The sequence below is a fragment of the Stegodyphus dumicola genome, chromosome X1 (genome assembly GCF_044657685.1).
Source record: "Stegodyphus dumicola isolate Sdum_Otavi_A_Nest chromosome X1, ASM4465768v1".
NCBI classification, from domain to species: Eukaryota; Metazoa; Arthropoda; class Arachnida; order Araneae; family Eresidae; genus Stegodyphus; species Stegodyphus dumicola.
In genome coordinates this window covers 196,352,933-196,367,956 of record NC_140780.1, presented here as the reverse complement: position 1 = coordinate 196,367,956, position 15,024 = coordinate 196,352,933, and the positions used below count along the sequence as shown (strand labels likewise).

The following is a 15,024-nucleotide window of genomic DNA, read 5'->3' as shown; positions in this document are numbered from 1 at the left end:
CAATTAGCGGTTTTAAGAATGCAAGAACAAAATGCGAACTACGCATACAATCTGCGCATTGCGAAATAATATCTAACAGACAGGCAGAGAGCTCTGGTGGCTGAAACACATTCCATTGTTGAAACAACCGAAGATAAGCTGTAGTCATATTACCATTCCAACGACTTTTTTTTTTTTTTTTTGCTTCTTTAATTATTTTAGAGGAAAAGCTCTCCATTTTCCTCCTTCAATGAACAAGATTTTATGTATGTTCCTCTACTTTGCGAACTTGAAACTTGAAATTTTTACACTGACGAAGCAGCCTAAGTTTTTGAATTTTTAATGTAAATTTTAAACTCTAGTCACACAGTTAGGGTCATTATTTTCAATGCTATTAAGGTCAAAACTTTTCAATACTATTAAGGAAACTCCAGCTTGTTGTTAAGTTTCATTCATGAAAAACTCGAAGATTTTATTTGACATAAGTTTTCTAACATCTGGCAAAAAAAAAAAAAAAAAAAAAAAAACACTTTCTTTCAGCATGGCTTTCTGATAAGAAACAGAACGTTTTATAGATGTATTTAAAATCCTATCTATTCTTTGTTAATCCCTTCATAAACTATTTCATGAGGTATTATGTTAAGTGGTGGAAAAGAATTTTCTTTCTGTTAACAAAGCCCTGATGCAAAATGTTTTTTTGTGGCTAAGTGAAAGAATTTCTTTAGTAGATAATGTTTTCAGCGTTGATGTTTTGTTTTACGGTCCCACTCAGGTATTGTTTTACAGTACCACTTAAGAATAATCATCCTCTTGTCCAAGAAGCGTAAATAATATTTTGAAATCTCAAGAGATCAATCATTATACACTGGTGAAAGAAATTAAGAGAATTTTCATATTTAATCTACGATCTCCAGAAATACAGGACAGATTTTAATAAAATTTGGTGTGTAGGTAGGTTGATATAATACAAACAAAATAAACATCCAACATTTATAATAGACACACATGTTCGTGTGTAACACTCATGGGAGTCTGAATGTCTGAAACAGCGGTCGCAGAAGAGACAAAAGAAATGGGTTAATAGGGGTATGGTCCCCTATTACAGCCATACAGGCCTCGCAGTGTGATGTCATACTGGAAATAAGGCAGTTTATCAGTGCCTGTGGCAATTGGTCCCACTCATTCAGCAACGTTGTTTTCAGCTCCTGGATGGTTCTCGAAAGGGGGTTGCGAGTTACACTTGCCCTCCTCAGAGCGTTCCAGACATGCTCTATAGGGCTGAGGTCTAGAGACCTGGCTAGCCAATCCATCCGGCGAATATTCTCACTCTTGAGAAATTCGTCGACAAGAACAGCTCTATGTGTCCTGTAAGATGAACTCGGGGCCCACTGTACCCCGGAAAAAGCGAACATAGGGCTTCAAGACCTCATCCCTATACCTCACACCAGTCACAGAGCCTCTGTCAAAGACGTGGAGAGGTGTGCGGCCATCCAACATGATGCCTGCCCAGACCAGACCATTACACCGCCACCGCCATAATTGTTGATTTCGCGGACATTAGAGGGTAGGTAGCGGGTCCCTGGCTCTCTCCATATGAAAGTACGGCGAGAATCGGTGTTTAGGCTAAAACGGGACTCGTCGGTGAACAGAACGGTCGCCCGCTGCTCCGTACTCCAATCACTATGCTGCCTGCACCATGCTAACCGGACTCTCCTGTCCGTAGACGTGAGCGAGACGCAAACAGGCGGTCTCCTGCCAAACCACCCTCTCTCATTCAGTCTTTTGGAAGCAGTCACCCTTGTTACACGGGTTTCTGTGGCTGCATACAGGTCCCGAGAGAGCTGAGAAGTTGTAGCTTCTCTGTTACGCCTCGCTAAAATGGACAAATAGCGATCTTCCCTGGCCATCCTGGCTCTTTGACTACCTTGCCCAGGCTTTCTCTCGATGGATCCGGTATCCTGGAACTGTTTCCATAGGTTACACATGAAGCTAGGCGTTAAATTAAACTCTTTGGATATCTGTACATGCGACTGGCCTGCCTCTAGCCTCCCCACAATTCGCCATCTCATTCCATCATCTAAACGTTGGTGGTTACTCATTTTTACTGTTCTGATGTGAATTTAACCGGTTGCTGCAAGATAACACCAAGAAATTCGCCGAAGTGTGCTAACAAACGCAATTCGTCTTACTCTCCACGCGCTTATAAAGCTGTTTTTCTGCTGGCTTCGCCTACACACACGCGTACGCTTACGTATTTGCCGTACAAGATATGCATTTTTATCTAGAAGCATTAGTTTTTCTTTCAGTTCTTTTCATGCAATTCAATAAAGTATGAAAATTCTCTTAATTTATTTCACTAGTGTATTTTACGTGCTCAAACACTGACCACAAAGACAATTTTCGTAATTTTTTGTAGATGTATAGGGTAGCCAACATGTATACTTGTTCCTTTATGCAAAAGTACCGTTTTAAATCTTTTTTGAAGAAAAGTTATGAAAATGTTTACTAATTAAAAAAAATGGCAGTAAAATTAACAATGAAGGATTCTTATCCAATTGCTCATATATTTTACTTGTTTATCAAAATTTCTTTAAAATTAACTAGACCTGTATTTTATAATTAAAATGAACAAATATGAATATTCCTAGTACCCGAAAAGAAGTCAAGTTGAGGAAAAAAGTGGCATGTGACATATAATTTTTTATTCTATCTTCGAATTCAGCATCTGCAGTGATATAAAGAACAGCTAAAATCTTCGATTTTCCTTTATTGTAGGCCTGTGTTATTAGAATTTTAATTAATTCATAAAACATTAATATTATTAAGAATTAAAATTTCAAGTAATTCAAGAAACAAAAGTGGTCGAGTGAGTGCCGAATACCGCAATTGTTCGAATTCTAACGATCTGACTAACTGCATGGAGATTTCCGGTGATTTTCCTAAGTGTAACTTAAATGCAAACCAGTTTTCCTTTAGAAAATTCTTTACGAAACACCCTTTTTCTCTAACCAGACAGTCCTCGTGTGCTTTGTCGTAGGCAGTTAAAGAAGCAACCAAAACAAATCTTAAAGGTAAAATGAAAGAGTTTAGGTAGATTAATTTCTTGTTCAAACAACGTTTTTGACTTCAAGCTATCTGGTGCTTTTCTTCGAATATATATTTAACAGTTCCTTGCAGAAAATTCTTTATAAAGGCACGTTACCGTGCATACATTAAGATTTATTCCTATATCTAAAAGCGAAGAATATTGATAAATTCATTCTCTTAGTTAGGAATTGAACTCTGGTCTTCATACTAATACATTAACCACTACACTGCAAGAAAGCATAAGATCAAATGAATATCTTCTTCCAGTTATGTCTTTAATTCTTGCTAATTTCTAAAATATTAATGAGGCCAAATTTAACACTGTTTGAACCTAAAATATAGAAACGGGAAGCTACATCTGTTCAATAATAATATCACTTAAAATGAAACATTAGTACAGAATTCATGAGATAAATTTATAGTTCTGAGTGAAGGAAATGGTATTTGCATGGCTTTTCATATTCCTTTTTGTTAGGTGGTTTTCTTTTTCCTATTATCTCAGCAGAATATTAATTTAACCATTAAAGATGATTACGATTCTATATTAAAAAAGAAAGAAAATCCTTAGTTAGTTACTCGTTTGGCTTTCAACGACAATTCTGCAAACAGCTGAAATATGCAGAAAAAACATACTTCAGTATTTTCAATAACTAATTAAAGCTTGAATAAAATTTTAATATTTTCCTGAAAATTTCTAATTTTCACCCACAGCTTGCTATGAAAAAGTTTGCCAGTACGTTTTACACAATTTCCGAAATATTCGTAATCATCACAGAAATAATTTACAGAAAGGAGCCTTTCAACAAATAATTTAAAACGGTGTTAAAAACATTCTCCTTACTGAAAAGAATTTTATTAGCTACAAAATATTTAATAATTACTTGGGTATATAGGAAAATAAAAAAAAAATCATTCATGTTTCCTTTTCATTAATTCTTTGCATTATTTTCTTAAATAAATATGCTGATGTATTTCATATCTGAGAATGAGTAAATAAATGAGTAAGTACGCTTAGATTGATTATATTTTAAAGAGTTTTTAAAAGCAATTTGAGTTTCTTAATGATCTTTGTACGCAATTCAGTAAGAAAAGAAAATAAAGCCGATATCCAAGCAAACTTTATTTATTTAACTAAGTTCCTGTTTTTATCCATAGGTGGCGTTGCATACCAACAGTGAAAACTTAGAACAAACTTTAACGACGATGAGATGAACTGGCTTTTTCAATGTTGTAGTAACTGAATTTTTTGCTGAAAAATAAATAAGCAAATATAAAATATAACACTATATTGAAATGTTGAAAATTAGAATTAGATATCTAGAGTACATTTAAACGCAAGTAATGAAGGTAATGCTAATATATAGTAAAATCTTTAGAGGGTTATGAAGTTTATCTGAGAAACAATAAATTAATATCCATTAAAATTCATCTTTCTAACTACTTCGTATGTTTCAAGCTTGAGTTTTAGTTCTGTAAGTTGAAAACTGGCAAGCACATTTCACAACAATTCTGGTCTACATTTCTGAAAACTGCTTTAAGCGTCTCACAAATCTGTTTTATTCTGCACTTTGGGTGTATAACACACAAATATGCACGTTTAAAGATGCACATTATTCTTATTTCTTAAAATCTAACTACTACTTAAAATACTTAAGTTTTTATTCAGTTACCAACAAAAGTAAAATTATTAATTAATACCAATTCTGAATATTATAGCTTGATATTTAAACTTTTCACATTCCCTATAATTTCAAGATAATTTTTAAAGTAAGATTTATATATTTATTACGTTTTCTGATAATTATTGCAAGAGTAATAAGAAAATTTTGCTCCCCAACAAATAAAACATTAATAGTTTTATTAGGAGATTAATTTACATAAATTCAGAAGTGTTTCAACTTCTTCATTTCTTTCTCTAAAATTCTCTTTTCTTTAAGGGAAAAAAATCTATCATTTTTTCAAGATTGTCTTCCACCCTCTTTTAATTAACAATTAAACTAATTAATTGGAAATCTAATATCTCGAGAAAAAGTATTGCTAACACTATTATTAATCAAACAAAAAGAATCAAAAGTATTTGTCAGAACAGCGATGATTTTCCAAAAGAGCTTAGTTTATTAATTAAAATGCCAAAAGGTAGCAAAATTCCACAGTTGAATAAACCGTTTGTCAAAATTCTTGCAATGAATCATTAGTTTTATTTTAGATTAAGACTGTCTAATAATTACATAATCATTGTTATTAACAAAATGGACCTACTTCAGCCTCCAAGTCTCAGGAAAGCCCGTTTAAGTGAGTTCTATATTAAGTTAAGTGAGTTTTCCGCGCTTATTGTAGTTTAGGTTACGTATAATTTATAACATTTCTGCTAAATTTCTCTTTTACATTCTCTACGATTTCTCACAATTTTGCTCACAATATACGAGACACTGCCATGACTTCATCGGAATTATTTAGCTTCTTCGACTTCATTTGCTTATTCTTAAAAAAAAAAAAAAAAAAAAAAAAAAAAAAAAAAAAAAAAAAAATTAAATATTTTTTCACAGTCCTCTACAACTTTCTCTATTTTAGCAGTAGAGCTAAATTTTAAAATAGCTAAATTAGCTAAATTTTAAAAAAGTTCATTTTTATATTTTTTAGATCAAATTTTCGTTTATTATTTTTCATTTGCTCGATTGCTTCTGCTTTACATGTTTTCTTTTGACTCTGTTCTGTTAATTGAAAAGAATCATTAATGGACTTTTACGTATACTTTTATTTTTCCATACATTGGATTGTTGTATTTACGTATTTAATTTTTTGAACTAAGTCTGAAAATAATTTATAAATAAATATTTCCCCTTCCTCCCGTGCTGCATCAATTTGCAGCTTGAATAGAAGCCTAAGACTTGGCGTTGCAGGAAGAATCATTATTTCGCATTCTAATTATGAGTAAAGCGATTCGGAATAGATACTTTATAGAAATGGCTTAGTGTCCACTTGCTACACGAACTCCGTTGGAAAGGCAATGGACGGCTCGAGACTTACCATGGTCAGCTGGATGTAGCAGAATGGCTGAATGAGTGTGCTTCTGTAGTTAACTGTGAAATTAATTTCTGAGGCTGGGGGAAATAATTGACATCATCATTAACAGCGCTGCATTCTCAGACCTCAGTTTCGAACGTATTCCTTTATAAAATAATTTTCTGACGAATTTTTGTTGTCGTTTATAGTAATTTAATTCCACTCAAAAACTGACACTGTAATTCGTCAAAGTGTCTTTACAAGCTACATCAAAATCTTTTACGCTGGTTTTTGTTCATCATGAATTTTTTTTAAATGTAGATCAACGAAGTGTGAATAGAATGTTGGAACTTGAAAGTAATCTTACTGTATGTAAATAAATAAAATTACTTAATTTAAGTAAAGTTCGTAAATGTTACCAAAATAAGAATGTTACCACAATAATAAATAAATTTCATAAAAACATTAGTGCTGAAAGCTAGTAGCAAACTTTGTTCTTAAAACAAAAACTACCACAATTCAGAAAGATTAGCTTTATTTGTTTTGTAGAAAGCAATTTCAAAACGCAGATATTCGGAAGTCAGATCAGTTTATTTTAAATCTGCCGATTCATACAGTGGTTTGCATCATTTTCAATGCTTTAGGCATGAGTTGAAATTTCGTCTATATGCAGTACTAGTTACTTCCCTTGACGCTGTAAACTCAATGGAAGTAGAAATATACTTCTACCTCCAGGTTAACTTAGGTAATGTAGTCAAACTGTGCATCATCAAAAGTTTTAGATTGATGGCTTACTTCACATTCTTGGGTGAGAAAGAAGCATGTGGAAGGAAAATATGCGATTGCCTCTCTTCTCTACAGCTGTCTTTCAGAAATTTGCACTTTGAATTAAGAGGCAGGAGAGGTTGTTTAACGTAAACTTTACTTGAGGCCTTAATTAAGAATTCATCCAAGCACATTTCCCAGAACTCAACGGAGATGGTCACAATATCAGCAGAGCTGGAGTAGTAGCGCTTTGTTATCAAGGATAAAATAACAGTGGTTGTGAAAATTTAAGCTTGTACTGTATATATCCCCTAACGGAATCTCTGATTAATTCTGTTGGAATGTCTTGCGAAATTTTTACATTTGAAATTTTAATTTGTGCATTTCGATGATGCGTTTTACATAGTAAACCTGTTAATAAAGTTTACATTTCGGTTATGCCTTCTTTCTGAAATGGCTTTGCGTTGACCTATAACTTACATCTCTGAAACAGAACTTATTAAAGAAGAGTCCATAACTTACTCTCCTTCATTCAACAAAATAAATTAAAACAAATAACCTGTTGGGCTCGATTCCAGAATTAGCTGCAGATCCGTTCTTTCCCTTTTACAAGAACCTGTGCAAAATCGCTTCATGACCGACAAGTTAGTCTTACGTTTTAATGAAACATACCCGAAATTCGTTTACTTGCAGTATTTCTTGTATCCTGATTCATCAAGTTTTACATTTTGTTTCGAATCATATTTTAGCAGCTAACTATGGAAAAAACACTTCGTTAAAAGTATTTTCGAGAGCAGCAGAAGTTTTCAAAATATTGAAATCTGTATTTTCAATAAAGGCTACCCTAAATCGATAAAATTGCGACTTCATTTCTCACCAAAGCCTTCAAAATAAATTAGAATTAATGGCTGTACGAAGAAGTCTAGACAAGCCGCGTTCTAGGGGGAACTGTATTGTTGGATAACAGCGAATTTTCTACCCAGCAGAAAAGCGCTCTTAGTAGTAAAAAGGAGATAAATTTTGAATTTAGAGAACTGATTTCCTTGTTCTTACAGCAGTATGCGATTTGTTATTCAGGAATAAAGGAGGAAAATAGTTCATTAATATTATTTCAGGCTCCTTTTGCGCCGTAGAAAGAAGCTACATTTCGTCAATAACACGAAAAAAAGAAAAAGACGTTGAAAAATGTTTTTTTAAATTTTGTGACCATTAAGGAGGGAATATCTTAACATAAGTTGGTATCTTCTTTTAAGCTGTGAAAGTATACTGCATATTTTTAAGATGCCATTAAAGTGCTTTTGCTTTTTATATATTAACTCTGTTGGCCCGTTTCTTGAAAATTTCCTGGAAGACTAATTTATTTCAATAAAATGTAAATAAGATTTATTTCACGATTAAACACCTAATCTAATATACAAAAGAAACTTCAGTGCTTAATTTTTAAAAAATTGCGTGTTGTTTCCTGTTCATTCTAAAGCTGATAGGGGAATTAAGTAGTAGAATGCACTATTCAGTATTTTATATATGCACACTTTTATTTAATAACCCATATGCATATGCACTTACATGAATACATTTATTTACCGCTGTTCATTTATTCGTGAGCATATTCTGGCTTTAAAGAAGATCTCTGAAATATAATCAGATGTTTTCAAGGCTGATAGGTAAATGGGGATATTCTATGTTAATTGATCTTCAGTTTTAGCAAATACACATCCATACCTTCTCACTGTAAAAATCTGCGACAATTAAGAGATACTGTGATAAATTTATATACATCAGATAGGAGAAAATTTAAATTAGTCGATATAATCCTCTATGAATACATTAAAAACTGATTTCTTCGGGGGCAGGTAAATAAAATGATATCAAAAATCAACACGACCGTATCTGGTCTAGTAATATGAAACTTTACAAACTGGAATAGGTGACTTGAAAGAGAATGGTCCTCATATATGGTAAAAGGTTTTGGCTTGGGTTAGTTTACTGATTATGGCAAAGCACGCTAGGGCTATCTGTCTAAGAGGAGGGACGCCTTCGTCGAGGACTTTCTGAAGGAAACTGGCTAGTATACACGTTGTACATGGAGGCATGTGCCCCCTGAAACGTGTGCCCCCATGTGCCTCATGAAAAGATCCATGCAGCCAGCCTACCCCTGCTGGGATTCGAATCCTGGACTGAACTCTCAGTGTTCACCTACTTTACCGCTCTGCGGCTGGTGGGCTATGCTAAAAGGAAATCCAAGGATGTTATTGAAATAAATTCATAATTTAGATCTTATAAAATGAGTAATTTTAAATGTAAAATTGAAGAAATATGGAATTAAAGTAAGGAATATTATGCGCTATATGCGTTTAACCAAATGCACGCTCAAAAGGCTTTTGATTTTACATAGTTTTTAAATCATGGAGGAAAAAACTAAAAATGACTGAGATGTTATTTTTACTCAACCCCTTTTCGACCCCTAACGGTAAAATTGCCAAACACCGATAGTTCTGACCTGGGTTCGATTCCAGGTGAACGGGTTTGCTGCATGGGCGTTTTCGTGGTTTTCCTCATGTGTAACGTGTATACGAGCCACTTTCCCTTAGAACGTCTTCCACGAAGGCATCCCTCCCCTTAGGCAGATAGCTCTAGTGTGCTTTGCCGTAATCAACTAAATTACACAAATTTCTTTTCATTTCCTTAGTGCCAAGATTGCACTGAATGCATTTATTAACATTACTGTAATGCTAAATGTTTAATCGATTTTGTTAAGTTCTTAATGTTAGCAACATAGATATACTGAAAGAAATATATACTTTATAATAAAAATAAATATTTATTATAGTACACTAGCATCTGTATTACAGTACATTGGTCAGTATATGATATAACATCATGCACTCTTGAATGCTTTATTTCTCTTGCTTGTAATTTCCTTCAGTTGAAACAAGACTCATCAATGTTGCTAGTAAAAGAATATGATGGGTTTGCTTTCAGGGAAAAAAGGCCTTTCACTTTGACCTGTAACAACTACTCGAAATTAATTTCGTAACAGATTAGGCCTAGTGAGAATTATGTAGCATATTATTCCCACATTCAAGCCTATACATTTAGGAGAAATGCAAGAAAATATCCTTAACTCTGACGAATAGAGTATTCAATTAAACTAAGGCTATTAAGCAGTGCTTTTATAGTAAACAATATGTTTAGAATAATATAGTGTTTTATTAACATATAGAAGTTACGACCACTAAACCTTTTTTCAATGTTGGGGGAGGATTAGTTGGGCCGAGATATTTTTAATAAAGCCGTCTGTAGTATACAAAGAAAAGAATAGAATATATTTCTTTATTTCAAGTTAAATCGTTAACATCTATTACACTACTAATTTGATATGGGTAAAGTTTTCAGCAAAGTAACATTTACTTATCTATCTCGTATAACCACTGCTTGAATTTTTTAAACAATGTGCATAGACATGACTCTTATTCGAGTGAAAATAAACTTTAAGATTTAAACTATTACTGATGTAAAGGATCCCAAAAGCCCTTAGTCTGGGGATTTATTTTTATCATTCACATTTACTCTCGACGATGCAGGTTCTTGCAATGCAATAAAAAATAATAAGTCCCAGAATATTTTTAGATAAGCATTTGATGCTAATTGAAAGTTATTCTGGGGTTTAGGAGTGTTGTAGGGAATCACAGAAATTCCGAAAGATTACGGACCACCCAGTCGTTACGCAGGGCAATTCGAGTTTAAGTTTTCAGGACATTAATCTCCAATCATGCTTTATAAGCATATTTTTCTTCACGTTGCTCCTCTGTAGGGTGGTTTTAATTTAGCCTCAGGATTTTCCGAGTGATTAGATTAGGGTCTTAACGACGCTTTGATTCCACCATTTGCGCCTGTGTGCTCCGCTGCTTCTGCCACTAGGGGAAGGGAGTGGATCCATTAAGAAGGCATTGGGAGTCTGCGTTGCTTCTCTCGCTAAGGTGTGGATGCGATGGGTTATTAGGGTAGAAGGGGTAGAATAGAGTGTTGCTTGATCAGAAATTATACGCTTGCTTGAGCTCCAGGCCTGCGTGCGTGAAATTCGGAATGTAAAATTTACATTGACGTACCGCAGAGAAGAATTTTGGAGAAAGTGCACAGCAAACAAACTTCAAAGAAATTTCTTTTTATGAGAAAATATGTGGAATGAAAGCAGCTGAGACTCGTATTTTTATTTCATCGGGGCTTCAAATTTATAAAAAGAAGAAATTTAGGAGTTCGATTAGAATTTAACCACTATTAAACGATTTGCGTAATACAGAAAATAGTTTTAAGGAGCACTAAACTTTAAGCTTTTAAGCAAAGGATTTTAAGCCCAGTAATCTGTTTTTACACGTGGCCTGTTTTCTCTTCCATGAATTATTGGAAATTTTTATAAGGAAAGTTTAAAATGAAATTCAGCTGCGAATCTAAATGTGCATTCTCTTAATAATGCGAAATTACAGTATTACTTATCAAAAGAAAGTTATAATTAACACAAATATATTTAAGTGAAATAAGAGGTAAAGTCTGCGACGAATATCCCAATACATATTTCACAAAATATTCATGACCAGAATAAACGATTGAAATATGAATTCTCGTGAGTTTAATATCACGTAAGGCTGGGTTGACAGAAAAAAGTAAACAAATGGATAATTTATTTTAATTATATGCACATAGAAAGAAAATTCTCAAGGTTAAATAGTATGCCATAATTATTATTTATAACTCGTTCAATACACTTAATCAGTCGATCAGAATTCTTCGACTATAATTTAAAAGTTCATTTTTAAAAACATCAAAGGACACAAATAGGTAAATAAAAATACAAAATATGTCTTCGTTATTCGTATTAATGAAGCCGTTTAGGATGTATGTTATCTAAAAATAAAACATTTTGCTTGGTAATGAAGAATATAAAAAGTGTACTAGACAATTATAAGCTTTTATTTGAAGCATCAAATATAGTCAACAAAACGAATTACTTACTTTAGAGAATCCCATTGGTACTTACACAAAATAATGTCCAAAATATCCCTTTGCAATGATTCTACCCAGTAGAATCTAAATAACATACATCTAAGCTCGGGATAAATAAGTAGTACTTAATGTTTGAGCAATATTAACCACAAAAGAAGGGCAAGTAGAATAAATCAAGATACTGAAGAAACTTTATAGAAAAGAGCTAAAATATTCATGCAACGTAAAATTTAATGTATACGGTAGGGGCTGAAATAAAATAAATCGCCTTTAAAAATTACTTGAAGGCGTAAAGTTTCATCAATGAGAGTTTGTTGAAATTTGGTGTAATTGATAAATTGCTTTATGTTTAAGATACCATAAATCATTGTTGCAAGAAAATTTATGATGTATCCCTTAAGCAAGCTTTTGTGTTGATAAAAGGAAGATGAGACTTACTAAGTGCGCTGTACTTAAATAAATCTAAGTTTTATTCCAGAATTTCTTCCGCTGTGGAAATATCGCAGTGGGCCTTGTGCCAGTGAAAAGATTTCAATGCTCAACATACGAAGAAAGGGAGGATAAAAAAAGTATTATTTTATTAAATCAAAGAATATTGAAATTATTGTCATTATTTTCCTCGCCATCAAAACTTGATACATTATTAAATTTTGAATTTCTAGTATGTACTTAATATAATGCTGCTTTGCGCTGTACGATGAAGAGGCTGCAATGAATAACAACTCTGATAATATTTTAGTTATGATATTTATATCACTATAGTGGTTTTTTTATTCTCATTATTAGCCACTAAAGACACAAGCCTAGCATCTGATTTTATAAGTATTAGATTCGAATTTAGTTTAAAGCATGATTTATCTACTTTAATTATCTACTTAATTATTATTATTAAATATACAAGTCTGGAGTCAAAATATATGGAAAGATAGCACTTGTGTATATTTATTTTGCATAAATAAGAATATATTTTAAATAGATAATCTTTCCTAAAACAAACGCCAATTAAAGAAAATATAAAATTTCACTATTTTTCAAGAGTAATTATGCATTAGGGATTCTTTACAGGTATAATTATTTACAAGTATTTCAGGAATCATTTACAGGTAAAAGATATCCATAACTGGAATCATACCACGCCGGAACCTTCAGACGGGGATGATTCCAGTTAGTGTGGATAATTACTTTTATACAGCGTTTACGTTCTATATGAATTACAAGTTTGTCGATGAGTAATTAAAAACAAACACTAAATGTTCATTATAATTCTTTTTAGCAAACAGTTTGTCATGCATATACTCGGTAAGAGGATGCTACCGACCAAGCCTGCCGGAAGAACAGTTAAACCAACGACTTATAGCTGAAAGGAGAGAGGAGAAACTCTGGCAACGAGAAGAAGAAGCGTGCTTGATGCGAGAAGGACGGCATGCTCGTGTGAAAAAAACAGTTTATCTGAAAGGAGAGGGGAAAATATCTGGCAACGAGAAGAAGAAACGTGCTTGATGTGAGAAGGACGGCATGCTCGTGAGAAAAAATTTGAAATTAGTTTGGCTGTATTCCGAGAGTAGAGTTGGTCTTGTTTTTTTTGTTAAGAACGGAGAGATGCATTGTATTACTTGGGCGTTTGATGTAAATGTGAATAAAAGCAATACTTTGTGAAAAGTTAATGTGTATTTACAAAATTAAAATATAGCTTATGTTATTATTAAACCTGCATAAGTGTCCCAGTTTATTTCCTGCAAATAGAGTTGACTAATAACATTCATAAGTGGATGGAAAACGAACCGACAAAGATGAATTGATCAAAGGATCGATCCATGACAGTGGTGGGAGCGGTGGGATGTATATTTGTCGACTCGGAAAAAGCTCAAGTGAATTCCTTACGAATGTTGCGAAGCTTATTAATTGGAATAGTTATCTTCTACCAGGTTCTTTCGTTAAGTGATTTATTTATGTTTTTGTGTTTATGAAAAATTTGCTGTTAATGTAGAGGTACACTTTAACAAGTATTTTATAAGACAAATATTATCAGTGTGATTATCATATGAGACTTGAATTACCTTGCAAGTTCATTTATCTTTTATTATATGAGTGAATGATCATTAATTTAAGTAATGCTTGTGTTTTATTTATGAGATATGATTGCATTAATTTTTAAATGCTTATATATAAACATACATGTTTTTTTTATTTATTGAGTATTTGGATGTTGTGCATATTTAATGCAGATACTATGTGTTTATGATTCAACAGAAGCTAAGGATTTAACTTGATGTATAATTTTATGTAAGGAGATATAGTTTTAATTTTCTGTTATTTTAATTTAAGTTGAACATAAAGTCGCATAATGTCATTTTTGGCCAAATCTAGAAAGGCTGATCTAGTCGCCCTTGCATAAGAGTTTGGTGTTGAAGTGTTGCCTACATTTAGGATTTTGGACTTGAGGGAAAAGATTCTTGCTAGTGAAAGCTATGAGGAGCAGGTAGCAAAGGATCTTCTGAGTGTTATCATTACAGATAGGGAGGCAAAGGAGGAAAGGCAAGAAAGGGAATATAAACTAAATTTAGAGGCAGAGGAGCGGATTGCCATTGAGAAGTATAAGGTAGATTGCCAGGATCGTTACTCGAATAGGAGTACTACACCCGAACGGGGGAAGAATGGGAAGGAAAGATCAGTAGAAGTGTTAACGAGAACAATCAGATTATTGACAGTAAAGGTTCCAAGTAAAGCAGATGGCTGGGACTATTTCTTCCCCAGTTTAGAAAGAGCTTATGTCAATGAAAGTGTCCCTGATGAGTATAAGGCCAAAATTTTGATTTAACTTTTGGGAGATAAAGCGGCAAGTTTATTAACATTGATAAGCGAGGATAAGTATGAGAATTATGAGGAAATAAAGGAAACTGTGTTGAAAGAATTTCTACCTTCACCTCAGGTATGCCTGGAGAATTTCAGAAAGGCAAGACGAAGTTCGGAAGAGACCTTTGGCCAGTTTTCTACTAGAGTTACTGCCATGTGGGAAAATTATGTGAAATCAAGGGGGTTGACAGACTTTGAAGTTCTTAATCAGTTGGTGGTAACGGACAAAATCTACCAGACCCTTGATACGGAAACTGCAGTACACTTAGGTATAAGGCAGGGAGACTCATGGTTCAAGCCAAGAGAGCTTGGAAAGGAGTGTGACATATTCTTTGC

The 15,024-nt window shown here is 33.3% G+C and overlaps 1 long non-coding RNA gene across 1 annotated transcript in view; it reads left to right on the top strand.

Moving 5' to 3' along the window:
• LOC118197458 (uncharacterized) overlaps positions 1-13,550 on the top strand; it is a 471,813-nt gene extending 458,263 nt beyond the window's left edge. The window contains exon 7 of the long non-coding RNA XR_015038564.1: positions 13,109-13,550. This is a non-coding gene — a long non-coding RNA (uncharacterized LOC118197458). The remainder of the gene's footprint in view (positions 1-13,108) is intronic.
• Positions 13,551-15,024: the final 1,474 nt, after the last annotated feature.